The 14,225-nt window shown below is 46.4% G+C and overlaps 1 protein-coding gene across 1 annotated transcript in view; it reads left to right on the top strand.

Annotated features, from left to right (window-relative positions):
- Positions 1-12,018: 12,018 nt before the first annotated feature.
- RAB27A (RAB27A, member RAS oncogene family) overlaps positions 12,019-14,225 on the top strand; it is a 175,610-nt gene continuing 173,403 nt past the window's right edge. Inside the window, exon 1 of the mRNA XM_040342719.1 lies at positions 12,019-12,142. The gene's annotated coding sequence lies outside the window, so the exon portion shown is untranslated. The remainder of the gene's footprint in view (positions 12,143-14,225) is intronic.

Raw genomic sequence — 14,225 nt, 5'->3', positions numbered from 1 at the left:
ATGTGGTCAGATGAGACTATAATATAACTTTTTGATCATAATTTCACTAACCGTGTTCGGAGGAAGAATAATGATGAGTACCATGCCAAGAACGCCATCCCTAATGTGAAGCATGGGGGTGGTAGCATCATGCTTTGGTGGTGTTTTTCTGCACATGGGACAGGGTGACTGCACTGTATTAAGGAGAGGATGACCGTGGCCATGTATTGCGAGATTTTGGGCAACAACCTCCTTCCCTGAGTTAGAGCTTTGAAGATGGGTCGAGGCTGGGTCTTCCAACATGACAATGACCCAAAGCACACAGCCAGGATAACCAAGGATTGGCTCTGTAAGGAGCATATCAAGGTTCTGGCGTGGCCTAGCCCGTCTCCAGACCTAAACCAAATAGAGAATCTTTGGAGGGAGCTCAAACTCCGTGTTTCTCAGCGAGAGCCCAGAAACATGACTGATGTAGAGAAGATCTGTGTGGAGGAGTGGGCCAAAATCCCTCCTCCAGTGTGTGCAAAGCTGGTGTAAAACTACAAGAAAGGTTTGACCGCTGTAATTGCAAAGAAAGCCTACTGTACCAAATATTAACATTGATTTTCTCTGATGTTAAAATAGTTATATTCAGCACTGTAAATACATCAGGTCCGGGGCTTTATCAGGGAATGCATGACAAGGGACCCTTCAGCGCCCTGAACCGACGACGGGTGCCAGAAAGTCACCGCCGATCCAGGACTCATTCATCTTTATGAATGTGAGTCTGTCCACGGAGTCTGTGGACAGACGGGTCCTCTTGTCCGTGACCACCCCACCTGCCGCGCTGAATGTCCGCTCAGATAGTACGCTGGAGGGGGGGCAAGACAATAACTCCAGCGCATACTGAGCGAGCTCGCGGCAGGTGTCCAATCTGGCAACCCAGTACTCCATGGGGTCGTCGGTGCTCATACTGTCAGAAGCACCGACGGACGCCATGTAGTCTGCCACCATGTGGGCCAGCCGCTGGTGGTGACTGCTGCTGCTGCTGGTGCTGGTACTGGGTCGCTCGGTTTGGAAGAACATCCTCATCTCTTCCATTAGGTCCCCTGCTCGGCTGCAGCTGGGTGCAGCCACCTGCTGGGTGAGATGAGGGGGGACAACTGGAGGCCGGGGAGTTGCCTGCTCCAACCGTCTGACAATGGCTGCCTGCAGTTCCTCCATCCGGTGCTGCCTCCGGCTGGCTGGGATGAACTGCTCCAGTTTCCCCTTGCACCTGGGATCCAAAAGGGTGGCCATCCAGAAATCATCCCTCGTCTTGATGGTCTTAACCCGGGGGTCCCTCCTGAGGCATCTCAGCATGTGGGCAGCCATGGGGAAGAGCACAGCCCGCTGTGACTCCTCAATGCTGGCCAGGTGAATGAGGTGCGACTCTTCATCCCTGAGGCGCTGCTGGTCAAACTCAGACATGCCCAACCCCCGGACTATCGGTGCCCCCAACACCGGCTCTCCCTCCTGACCAGGCCCTGACTCCGGGACGACACCAGCAACCACCTCCTCCTCCTCTTCATCATCATCCTCCTCCTCCTCCTCCTCGTCCTGGCCCTGGTCTCGGTGGAGCATTGCTGACTCCTCCTGCTCCACCAAGGCACTCTCCCCAGCCTCGAGCAGGCGATCTAGTGTCCTCTCCAGCATGAACAGTATTGGCAGCACGCTATTGAGGCCAATTTGCTCACTGCTGACCATCTTGGTCGCCTGCTCGAAGGAGGACAACACTTGGCAGACCTGGTTTATCTGCCCCCACTGCGCACAGGCGATGAAAGGGAGTTGTGGTGAAGCCCTCTCAGTGCCTAGTTCCATCAGGTACTCCCTCACCAACCCTTTGCTGCTCCCACAACCTCTTCAGCATGTGGAGGGTGGAGTTCCACCGCGTCACACTGTCCACAATCAGCCTGTGAAGGGGCAGATTGTACTTCCGCTGCAATTTGGACAGGGACGCGGTAGCGGTTGGGGAGCGCCTGAAGTGGCTGGCAATCCTACGCGCCTTTGCCACAATGTCACTCAACCCTGGATAAGTGCGCAGGAACTTCTGCACCACCAGGTTGAGGACATGTGCCAGACAGGGCACGTGGGTCAGACTGCCAGCACTAAGGGCGGCGAGTAGGTTGCTGCCGTTATCGCAGACAACCATACCTGCCTGGAGCCTTCGGGGTGTCAGCCACTTCTGGACCTGAGCCTGAAGTGCTTTCAGCACTTCTTCTCCAGTGTGTCTCCGGTCCCCTAAACTAACAAGCTGGAGCACGGCCTGACAGCGCACGTGCCCCACACTTGAGTAGCTACGGGGGCGCTTGCTGGGAGGCTCAGCAGCTGCGGAGACAGTGGCTTGAGGGAGACCAGCAGTTCTCCCCTGGACACCCCGGGGCGGCACCACAAGATCGGTTGCCGCCGATCCCTCACCGACGCCTCGGAGGGAAACCCAATGGGCCGTGAAGCTGATGTAGCGTCCCTGCCCATGCCTGCTGGTCCAGCCATCCATTGTCAGATGAACCCTGTCGCTGACAGCGTGATCCAGCGACAGGGTTACATTCTGCACAATGTGCTGGTGTAGGGCAGGGACACCAGTCCTGGCAAAGAAATGGCGGCTGGGGACACACCATTGGGGTTGGGCCTGCTCCAACATCTGCCTGAAGGGGTTGCTGTCAACTATGTTGAAGGGCAGCAGATGTTGGGCAATAACCCTTGCCAGGAGCCCATTGAGGGAACGCACACGTCGGTCTCCAGGGGGGAAGGGAGTGGTGCGGTCAAAGGCGTCTGAAATTGACGCCTGGCGCCGGACGGCAGTGCGGGACACAGACGTGGAGGGTGCTGTGGAAGTAGAGGTCTGGCTGCCGGTACCAGTACCTCTACTAGAGGGAGCGGGGGGGCATGACCTGCTGGAAAGAGATGAAGATGTGGCAGGGGCTGCTGTACCCTGCTCACTTGTGGTGGTGGCGCTGCTACCACCACCACGCTTCATCTCGTCATACAACGCCCAGTGGTTTATCCTCAGGTTCAGGGCTGTGGTACCCACCCGAGCCAAACACTTCCCTCTCTTCACCCTCACTTTACAAATCCGGCAGATGGCCACGGTAGGGTTGTCTGCCACCAGGGTAAAGTAATTCCAGACAGGTGACTTCAGCACCGCCCTCCTGTCAGATGGGGTGACGCTTACTTGCACCTGCTGGGACTCGGTGCGCACAGGTGGAGCTGCCTGCTGCTGCTGCTGCTGCTGCTGCTGCTGCTCCTCCTCCTGACACCTCCTGCTGCCATCACCAGTGGAGACCCTGACGATGGTCTCCCTGGTGGTGACCTGGCGCACCGTTTCACCAGGGTGCCTACCTTCCCCGTCGTCACTGACGTAGTGAGCCGACGCGTCAGATGGCAACCATGATGGGTCACCCTCTTCGCCCCCAGAGATGTCAGACCAAGGGCTGAAATGTGTTGGTCTGAGGGAACCACCTGACATGGAGCCTCTAGCCTGGCTCCGCTGTCCCCTCACCCACGCCTGGGTCTGACTAGGTGCTGCTGTTTCCTGCACCAAAACAGCAGCACCAGTTTGAAGGGATGTCTCTGGGATACTGCCAGCAGGTATCCCATCCTCCTCATCCATCCCTTCAAAAAGGTCCTGACCATCAGGACAGAGCTGGAGGTCTGCCTGATGCATGGCCTCCCCCAAGAGATCCCTCTCACTGTCGCTGTCGAACAGTAAGATGCTGGACTCTTGGGGGCTGGGGGGGGGGGTAGTACAGGCACCGGTGTAATGGTGGTACTACTGTGAGTCGGGACCGACGACTCAGTGGCACTGCTGTGCCCCATGTAGTCCACCACTACTTGAGCCTGAGATGGCAATATCGGGCGGCTGCCCGATGGGAAGAACTCCCGGATCAGGCGTACTCCCCTTGCACCCGATCCTCTACCACTAGTAGGGGCACGAGAGGTACCCCGTGCTGGCAGCGATCCAGCACTGGGAGTAACTCCCCTACCCCTGCTGCCACGGCCACGGATGCCGCTCATTATTGCTGATATGTGTGTGGGGGGGGTAAACTTTATTGGGGGGGGAAAATGTGAACAAAATGTGTTTTTGTGTATTTTTTACAAGACAGGCACGCAGACAAAGACGTACACAGACAGCTACTAAACTATAAGAAAAGTAGTACACCAGACAAGGACTACAAAATTAAAGAAAAAAAAAAAAGCACTAAACAAACACTAACTTTTTTTTTTTTTTTTTTTTTAAACACAAAACACAGACACTAAACACACACTAAGCTAAGCTAGATGAAATAAATGTACACTAACAGTGTGTACACTTACTACACAAAATTTAACTAAACTGAACACAAAACTTAGCTTTTATAAAAGCTCTTTAGGAAAAACTAAACAAAATGTGAACTGAGATGCCTATCAAATATCACTGAACAGCGAACCTGCAAGATCTAACAGTAACACAAGATGAACAAAACTTAGCTTTTAGAAAAGCTCTTTTATAAAGCTCAGCAAAATGTGTTCTGAAATCTCTTGCAAATATCACTGAACAGCGAGGATTGCAGGATCAAACAGTAACACAAATGAAAAAAACAGCACAAAACAGCACAAAACGTAGCTTTGAAAAAAGCTCTTGGGTCTATTGCTTTGAAAAAAGCAGTTGATATACTGGAAAAGATCCACTGGAATCACTAAATAGCAATGCTGGTGATGATCTAAATCAATCAAGAACAAAGACACAGGAAACCAGGAACACAGAAACAGCCTCCACACTCTATAGCCAGCTTCTGAATCTGCAATGAAATGGTGCTGGGAGTGAGCTTATATAATGTCCATGCAGGCAGGTTCCTATTGGTTGCTAACCTGTGACGAGTGTGGAAGGAGAACTCTGATTGGCTCTGATGCAAAAGGGCGGAGCAAATAATCGCGCAATATTCCTATTGCCGAATATTCGCATTGCGAATATTCGGCAATATAAAATGATCGCTTCAGCTACTCGGCCCAATGGCTCTAATCATACCAGCAATGCTTTCAGACGTCTATGGAGATCACTAGGATGTGATCTGTTTTAAAAATGAAACTGTAAAAATCGCTCTGATGCGGAAGATCGGGGCGAGGAAAGTAATCGCGCGATATTGCGTTTGCCGAATAATCGCATTGCGATCTTTCTGGAAAATTCAATGAACGCTTCAGCTACTCGGCCCAGGGTCTCTAATGATACCAGCAATGCTTTTAGACGTCGATGGAGATATCTAGGATGTGATCTGGTTCAAAAAAAAAATTGTAAAAAATCGAATATTCGGAATTGCGAATATTCACCGCGAATTTCGAAATATAGCGCGATTTCTCGAATATGCTATATTCGAGTCGAATATTCGCAATGCGAATATTCGTGAGCAACACTAATTATTGGAAGCAGGACTGCTTTCTCTATCCATAGCCTGAATCTGCAAAGTTTATTTTCCTTTCACCACCCTTTACTGTCTACCTCAAGTTGACTGTTGGTCGTGTTGGACCAGAAATAAAAGCATTGAAAACGTCAACCAACTGTTTGGACATTCCGTCACTGCTCTCACCACCATCATCACCCCTAGACACAACACAGAGGTAACTTAATTATGCCGTCCCAAATCTAACCAGCGGCTCCTCCGGGGGTAGCGCTACACTGACATGAACCCGATTGTTCCTTTGCTGGGGACAAATACACCCGCTTCAGCTGGTGTCTCAAGTTCTGATTGGATAGATTGATAGCAGTGCAGCCATTGGCTCCCACTGCTGTCAATCAAATCCAATGACGCAGGAGTCGGGGGAGGAGCCAAGTTCTGCTGTCTGTGTCAATGGGAGTGCGCCTGCAAGGGTGCCCCAAGGTAGAGCACTTCTCTGACGGGGCACTCAAGAAGAGGAGGAGCCAGACGTGGTGTTGAGGGACCCCAGAAGAGGAGGATCGAGGCCACTGCAAAACCAACTGCACAGAGGAGGTAAGTATGACATGTTTGTTAAACAAAATAAAAAAAAAGGAACCTTTAGTTATCCTTTAGCCCTTTGATTGCCTCTGATGTTAACCCCTTCCCTGCCAGTGTCATTAGTACAGTGCATATTATTTAGCACTGATCACTGTATTAGTGTCACTGGTCCCCAACAAAAGTGTCAAAATTCTCACTTAGTGTTCGATTTGTCCGCCGCAATGTCACAGTCCTACTATATGTCGCTGATCGTCGACATTACTACTATAAAAATAAAATATCACATAGTTTGTAGACGATATAACTTTTGCGCACACCAATCAATATATGCTTATCGGAATATTTTTTACTAAAAATATGTAGCAGAATACATTTTGGCATAAAATTGATGAAGAAATTTGATGTTTTACATTTTTTTATTGGGAATGTTTTATAGCAAAAAGTAAAAAATATTGTTTTATTTTTTGGGTTTATAGTGCAAAAAATAAAAACTTCAGAGGTGATGAAATGCGACCAAAGAAAGCTCTATTTGTGGGAAAAAAAGGACATACATTTTATTTGGGTACATCATCGCATGACCGCCCAATTGTCAGTTAAAGTTACGCAGTCCGTACCACAAAAAATAGGAGGGTAAACCTTCCGGAGCTGATATGGTTAAAGAGGAAGTAAACCCTGCATCGCATACTAGCCCATTATGTGCCCCTTACCTGCAAAGGAAGCCCGCGATGTCCCTGCTGGTGGCAATGTCCATCTTCACTCCTCTTTTTTCTGGCTCTGTGACTGACCCGATGTTACTCCCACGCATGCGCGCAGAAGCTGGCATGGATCCTATAGAAACGGCACGAGCATCCCCTTTCTTTAGTGCGCATGCGCCGATGACGCGTATATGGTAAATATCTCCTAAGCTGTGCAGGTTTAGGAGATATTTCCAGTACCTACAGGTAAGCCTTATTATAGGTAAAAGTGGTCTGTAAGGGTTTACAACCACTTTAACAGCCCTTTCATACTGATAGCGTGGCTGCATTAGCAGTAGGGCACCGCTAAATTTAAATGCGCTTTTTGGCCGCTAGCGGGGTGCTTTTAACCCCCACTAGTGGCCGAATAAAGGGGTAAAAGCGCCCACAAAGCACCGCTCCTATGACTCTTCAGGGTCGCTGCCCATTGATTTCAATGTATACACCGCCCCTAAAAGCGCCCCAAAGATGCTGCTTGCAGGAAATTTTTTTAAACGTCCTGCTAGTGCATCGCTCATACTAGGACTGCAGATGAGGCATTTTTTAGGCACTTTACAGATGCTATTTTTAGCACTAAAGTGCCTGAAAAACGCCTCCAGTGTGAAAGGGGTCTTAAGCAGGACATCGCTAATTTTTGTAAGTTCCTCTCTCTTACACATTAGCAAAAAATAAGTTTCTGCTCTCAGAAAATGGATCATGTATGGCGGTTTCAAGACATTTTCGAGGAAAAGAAATGCTGAATTGCCCTGATAGGCATGTGGTTAAACGACAGCTCCGTCCATCCTATAATATAGATGATATCGTACAGTCAGTATATATCATATACTATATATAGTACAGTCAGTAGATATCACATAATATATATAAATATATACTGTATATTAGGGTTGTCCCGATACCACTTTTTTAGGACTGAGTACAAGTACCGATACTTTTTTTCAAGTAGATACGGGGAATATGGGGACATATACAAAAATATGCAGCCATGTCCCCCCCCATATCCAGCCATGTCCCCCCCCATATCCAGCCATGTCCCCCCATATCCAGCCATGTCCCCCCATATCCAGCCATGTCCCCCCATATGCAGCCATGTCCCCCCCATATGCAGCCATGTCCCCCCCATATGCAGCCAATCCATGTCCCCCCCATATGCAGCCATGTCCCCCCATATGCAGCCAATCCATGTCCCCCCCATATGCAGCCATGTCCCCACAGATGCAGCCATGTGCCCCCATATGCAGCCATGTCCCCCCCATATGCAGCCAATTCATGTCCCCCCCATATGCAGCCAATCCATGTCCCCCCCATATGCAGCCAATCCATGTCCCCCCCATATGCAGCCAATCCATGTCCCCCCCATATGCAGCCAATCCATGTCCCCCCATATGCAGCCAATCCATGTCCCCCCATATGCAGCCAATCCATGTCCCCCCATATGCAGCCAATCCATGTCCCCCCATATGCAGCCAATCCATGTCCCCCCCATATGCAGCTATGTCCCCCCATATGCAGCCAATCCATGTCCCCCCCATATATGCAGCCATGTCCCCCTTACCTGCATGCTGCTGCGCCGCCTCTTGGTTAATACGGGCGGGGAACATTACAGCTTTCATTTGAATAGCTCACCCGAGCAAGGGGGAGTGTCTATACGCGGCGCGGCGCAAATCACTACAGCTATTCAAATGAAAGCTGTAATGTTCCCCGCCCGTATTAACCAAGCGGGGATGCGGCGGGATGCGGTGTAGCAGCGGCGGCGGGGGGGGTCGAGTATCGGATCTGGCATCGGGGGCATTTGCGGGAGTACAAGTACTCCTGCAAATACTCGGAATCGGTCCCAATACCGATACTAGTATCGGTATCGGGACAACCCTACTGTATATAGTACAGTTAGTATATACAGTATATATATATATATATATAAAAATTAAAAACGGTCAGTATATATCATGTAATATATATAGTATAGATCACATAATATATATAGTACAGTTAGTTAGTATATATCATATAATATATAGGGCTGGGGAAATTAACTATTAATTCATCGATTAATCTTTAATTTTTTTGATCGATCAAAATTCTTTTGGTTGGTACTCACCTCTCCGCCGGCTTCCAGGCCTTCAGGGAGTTCCGTCGGAGTTTTGGTGACGTCACAGACACCGGCGGGGCTTGCCGTGTCCATCTGAAGGGCTCCTTTGCTGTGCCTTCATATCTGCATGCCGGCGGGACCTCACTATCTGCCACACGCAAGGGCTGTAACACTTCCCTCTATCAACCTGGGATTCTACAACCATCCACTGGGAGTTGTGATAGTTCCCTTCATGGGACATCTAAATGCCGACGGACTGATGTTAACCCCTCCTCATCTGGATTCAGCAGTGGTATCGTTGTACACATTTTTATACCAGTATCATACTTAGCTACATGTTTTTATGACTGCTTTTGGTACCGTTTGGTATTACTCGCACCATTTTTACAGTTTATGTAGCTACATCAATATTATCTCCAGTGCAATATTTATTTTGTTACCTACTTAAAGACTATACAAGTTTTAATGCTATTCCCATCGAGCGCTGCCTTTGTGTGTTTTTTGTATCCTGCTATCCATTTTTCCAGTGGTTGGTAGCTGCACTGGGAATCAGCCTGCAAGGAGATCGGCTAAAAGTAGTTGGATCTGTATGTGCGTTATAATTAATCGAAATTAGTCGATTAATCGATAAAAAAAAATCGATTAACCGAACACAAACATTTTGATCAGTAACAGCCCTAATAATATACAGTATATATGTATAGTAAAGTCAGAATATATACTGTATAGATATAGTACAGTCAGTATATAATATATATATATATATAGTATTCAGTAGGGCCGAAACAACTAATCGATTATGAAAATAATCGATTACAATTTTCATAATCGATTAATCGGCTAGTAACATAATGGGGTTAAAAAAAACTAAAATTAGCCCTTTATAGTACAAAAAAGCAAATCGCTACTGTAAATATTACTTTCACTGTCCCACAGTAAAAAAATAACCCCTTACAGTAGCGATTATTTGCTTTTTTTTACTTATTTTTGTTTTTTTAACCCCATTATGTTACTAAACATCTCAGGCCTGGATCACACCTCTGTTTTTTGGTGCTTTTTGCAGAAACGCACTACAGTTCATTTACATGTTTTCCTATGGGACACGTTCACATCCATGATTTTTTTTCAGCTGCTGCGTATTTGGAAAGGGCGAGGACTTTTTAACGCAAAACGGTGCTATTTTTTTTTTTGGTTCAATATACTTCAATGGAGAAGCTGCAGAAAAGTATGTAATGCGTTTTTGTGGCAATTTGTGTTTTTTTAATCTGCCCAACAACAAATTGGCCCAAAAAAAAGTAAAAATGCAAATTTTTTTTTTAAGGCCATTATCCGATTAATCGAAGCAATAATCGGCCAACTAATCGATTATGAAAATAATCGTTAGTTGCAGCCCTAGTATTCAGTATATATCATATAATATATAGCACAGTCAGTATATATATATATATATATATATATATATATATATATATATATTTATTTACTACAGTCATATATATACTGACTGTGCTATATATTATATGATATATACTGAATACTATATATATATTTATATTATATACTGACTGTACTATATCTATACAGTATATATTCTGACTTTACAATTCTATACTATACATATATACTGTATATTATATGATATATACTAACTGTACTATATATATATTATGTGATCTATACTATATATATATTACATGATATATACTGACCGTTTTTTATTTATATATACATTTATTTACTACAGTCAGTATATCATAATATATATTTGATATATATATATTTATGGTACAGTCAGTATATCATAATATATATTTGATATATATATATATTTATGGTACAGTCAGTAAATATCATATAACGTATATAGCAACGTTTCTCAACCAGTGTGCCGCGGCACACTGGTGTGCCGTGAAGAGTCCCCAGGTGTGCCGCGGCAAAATGACCCCCAATATGTCAGCTATGGCAGCTATCTGATGTCACAACTACTTCTAGCCACTTGGTTAATATTCGTTATTACAGCGGTGCCGGTCCGCTGTGTAAAGCTCAATTGCCACTGCAACAGGCACTCGGGAAGCTGTGCTGGCTGTGCGGGCCTCCCGAAAGCGTCTTGCCAACCGAGTACGTCATCGGTTGCTATGGGAGGGTCGGGCGCATGCACGCACGCACTGCTATGTGTGACGTGTGAGCCGCGGCAGCTAGAGGTCTCTGGCTGGCGCGCTTTTCCCTGGGGGGAAGAAGAACGCAAGTAAAGTAGAGGTGGAAGAACAGTGAGGAGACACGGGTACAGTATTACTCAGTCTATTTACTGTCATTTTCAATGTGAAACATGTTTAATAGTTTTATTGCAGGCTGCAGGCATTGTTTATAAAAAAAAAAGAAACTACATTACACCTGTTGGCACTTTCACATTGCCTCATTTCATTGCAGGCATGGTGATTTTTTTTTTAAATGTTATATTTTATACATGGGCTATATGGGTTATTATTGATAATGATAACTGTATACTTCAATACTGCAGTTTGGCCACAGTGCAGGTGTAACGCAGTGTACCTGTGGTTTTCATGTGGTTTCTCAGACTTCTATTATGTCCCTCATTTTTGGTGTGCTTTCAGAAAATGTACCAAAAATGTACTACATAATAGAAGTTTATGAGAAACCACATGAAAACCGCAGGTACACTGCGTTACACCTGCACTGTGGCCAAACTGCAGTATTGAAGTATACAGTTATCATCATTATCAATATTAACCCACATAGCCCATGTATATTATATTAAAACATTTTTTAAAAGGCACAGTGAAAAGAAAAAAAAGTTTAATAAGACAATATTTTTTTTTTTAAGCACCCCCCCATCCCTACGCAAGTGGATACGCACACGCATATGTAAACAGTATTCACAACACACATGTGAGGTATCACCGCACATTAGAGCGAGTGCAATAATACTAGTGCTAGACATTCTCTTTAGCTCTAAACATGTAACCTGTAAAGGTTTTTTTTAAAGCGTTGCTTATGGAGATTTTTTTTATACATTTTTGGTTTGGTGTGCCTTGAGATTCTGACAGATTTTAAAGGGTGCCTTGGTAAAAAAAAGGTTGAAAAACACTGGTATATAGTACAGTCAGTCAGTCAGTCTCTATGATAACACACCATGAGAAGAGCGGTCACAGCTCCATCCTGCACAGAGTGTTGGGGGAGTCTCCTCCCTGGTGGGCGGGGCTTCCTAGTACACGGGCTGTCTGCAGAGACCTCCCCCGGGGGTGTGTCCTGGCGCCAGCTCGGGAAGTGATGTTCCTCTATGTAATCCGCTCTACGAGAAGCCAAAAAAGGGCAATCGGTGTGTGCGGGGAGCGGGATGAGGACGGGGAGTACAGGTGAGAGGGGCGGTGTGTGATCTCCTCCCGGGGATCGGATCTATGGAGGGGGGAGCGGAGTTCTGTACTCCGGGTTGCACCTTCCTTATACTTCTATATGGAAAGAATGATTGCTAGGAAGTTTTCCTGAGGATTGCACTGACTCTGGGATTCCAATCCGTGTATATTATTATGGGATGTCTGGTTGGGGTGATTCCTGGAGATTAGTGTTCTCTTCCATCGTACAAGTCCTCTGTAGTGACACTTATTATTCTGGGTATCCCCCCCCCCCATATATTTATTTACCCCCCCCCAATATATATCAGGAGGACAGGTAAGTCTTCTAGACTACTACACACACCTGTCACGACATTTGTTTTATTCTGGGTTACTATGACCCCCCCCCCTGATATATATCATATATATATATATATATATATATATATATATATATATATATATATATATATATATATATATATATATATATATATATATATATATATATATATATAATAAAATCACCCCCCCCCCCATATATTAGGAGAACTGATGGCTCCTCTAGACTCTACTACACACACCTGTCACCTGGACACGGTCACATGACCTCTGACACACCCCTCTGTACACCTGACCCCCCCCCCCCCCCCATTCACACCTGAGAAGTTTGTTGTGTGATTGGAATTTTTTTTGAGGGGGGGGGGGGGGAGCAGAGTTGTAGGTTTATGGTCTCGTAGGGCTCATTCAAAGGGGTGATCATTCCCATCATCTGGCAGATGTGCGCAGGCCCCCCATGAAAGTGAATGTAAACGCAGCGCCGGTACGGACACAATCGCATGTGAAAAGTAGGCAGAAGTAGGGGGGCATGCCCCCCCCTCCACATTCACAGCCTCAGCTCTTGCCTACTTGTCAGGCTTTGGTATACAATTGTGTCCATGCAGCTGCTGCATCTCCATGCCCTTCTATGGGGGGCCTGCGCACTGCTCCCCTGCGGATTCATGGATGTGAATGAGCCCTTAGGCCTGGTTCATATCTGAGCATGTGCGGTTGATGCGTTCCTTTGAGTTTTCAGGTCGTGTGTTTTTATTGGGCTAGATTTGCAGAAACGCACCACAATCCATGTAACATGATTTCCTTTGGGGCCGTTCACATCTTTGCAGTTTCCTGAAGTGTGTTTTTTGGAAAAGGTTCTCAGGGAATATTTTACACGCAGCACAGTACGGTTTTGGCTGCATAGACTTCAGTAGAACCGCATCAAAAATGCACGCAAGTTGTTTTTCTTGCATTTTTGGTAGGGTTTTGTGTTTGATTACTAGTCTCCTTCTACAAAGGAAAAGAAAAAAAAAACGCAGAAGCATAAAAAAAAAACATAAATCTCCTAAAAACATGTTTTTGATGCGTTTTTTTAAAGTGGTTGTAAAGCCTTAAGATTTTTTACTTTAAACCTGCTGTAGTGCAGCGCTGCGGTCAATCAAATGCTGTGACGCAGGGGTAGGGCCAAATTCCGCTGTCTGTCAATTGACGCAGCAGCGGGACTCGGGGGTGAGCACGTACTGGTGCCCCCATGGAAAGCTGCCCCCCCCTGCCCTAAAGCACCTACCCTCCCATGTTGGAGGTATGTGGTCTGGTATGGTGCTGGGCTGCGTGCGTGGATAAGGGTCTGGTATAGATATATAGCGCACACCACACTTTTTCGTGGGGGTTTCCCTTCAAGATCCTCAGAGCGCAAGTCGTATGCCAAAAGTCGGATCGGTTAATTGGTCCGACTTGGATGCGACTTACATTAAAATCAATGGGCTGAAATTGTGCCCAACTGAAAGCGTAGGTCCGCTTAAAAAAAAGGTTCACACTGCTGCGAATTCAAAATCGCGGTAAAATGCACGATTTTACCGCGATTTCGCGGCTGCGATTTTGCCGCGATTTCGGCCGCAATTTAATGTAAATCGCGGCCCGAAATCGCAAAAAGTAGTACAGGAACTACTTTTTGAAATCGCAGATGCGGCGTCGCACTAATTGGGACAGTGCCATTGCCGACAATTGCCGCCGATTTGAGATGCGATTTGACATCTCAAATCGTTTCAAATCGTACCCAGTGTGAACCAGG

Source organism: Rana temporaria, chromosome 3 (assembly GCF_905171775.1).
Source record: "Rana temporaria chromosome 3, aRanTem1.1, whole genome shotgun sequence".
Taxonomy (NCBI): domain Eukaryota; kingdom Metazoa; phylum Chordata; class Amphibia; order Anura; family Ranidae; genus Rana; species Rana temporaria.
Note: the sequence above shows the minus strand (reverse complement) of the source record. Positions and strands in the feature narration are given on the sequence as shown.